The following is a 979-nucleotide window of genomic DNA, read 5'->3' as shown; positions in this document are numbered from 1 at the left end:
AAAAAAAAAAAGAAAAGAAATAGATGAAATGAATTGTAATCATATCTTTTAGTTAACTTTAGATCTTCAGAAATATGACCATTTCAGCATGTAATTGACTTTCAAAGTCATGAATTGTTATGCATTTTGTGTTTTTATGTTCATACTCGATCTTTCAAGTCTGCCACGTATCTGACACGTACCTCATATCTCAATTGGCACCAGCCACATTCCAAGTCCCAGTCACCCTACTGGGTGGCTGCCGGTGGCTACTGCCTCGAACAGACAGATGGAGAAGATGTCATGTTTTCTTACCTTCTTGCCTCCCGCCCCCTTTCCTCCATTGCCTGTCTCTCTCTTCCTTCCTTCTTTCCTTCCTTCCTTCCTTCTTCCTTTTGGAAAACAGATCATCCTTTAGAAATCAAGACTGACGTCTACCTGCCAGCAACGTTCATCCAGGTAGAGAGTCCCAGGAAGCCTCACTTTCCAGAATTTTCTGCTGTCCAGGAGCTGCTCCCTCTGGGCTTCCTGCAGCATGAGTGTGAGCAGACCTATCTTTGGGTTCTGGCAGGTCACTGCCCGGCTAGCAGGCCTCGCCCTCCGGACCTGCAGTCACAGAGCTGGGCTGTCTCTCCGTAGGGAGATGCAGGCAGGTTGCCTCGGGCCACCTCTTCCAGCAGAACAGGCCGCATTTCCTCAGGTCTTTGTCCTTTCACTTCACACTGGAAGTTGGCTGGTGGCCAGAAGGCCCTTCTAGCCTGGAGAGGCCCAGCATCGGACTCCCTCCCTCCGGAGTTGGGGGTCTCACAGAACTAATTCCAGTCAGTCCCATGTCACTCAGCAATCCTGAGAAAGGGCTCTGGGAAGTAGTGCCGGGAGGGAGGACGATCCCGGGAGGAGCAACTTTGAGGGGAGGGGAGGGCTAGAGAGTAGGAAGAACCTGGTCTTTTAGGCAGAGTTTTACCCGGAAGTCATTACTTCTTTATTTGCATTTCCGTTC

Source organism: Echinops telfairi, unplaced genomic scaffold, assembly GCF_000313985.2.
Source record: "Echinops telfairi isolate 266 unplaced genomic scaffold, ASM31398v2 ScPeMD7_18;HRSCAF=68, whole genome shotgun sequence".
Classification (NCBI taxonomy): Eukaryota; Metazoa; Chordata; class Mammalia; order Afrosoricida; family Tenrecidae; genus Echinops; species Echinops telfairi.
This window is presented reverse-complemented; position numbering follows the sequence as displayed.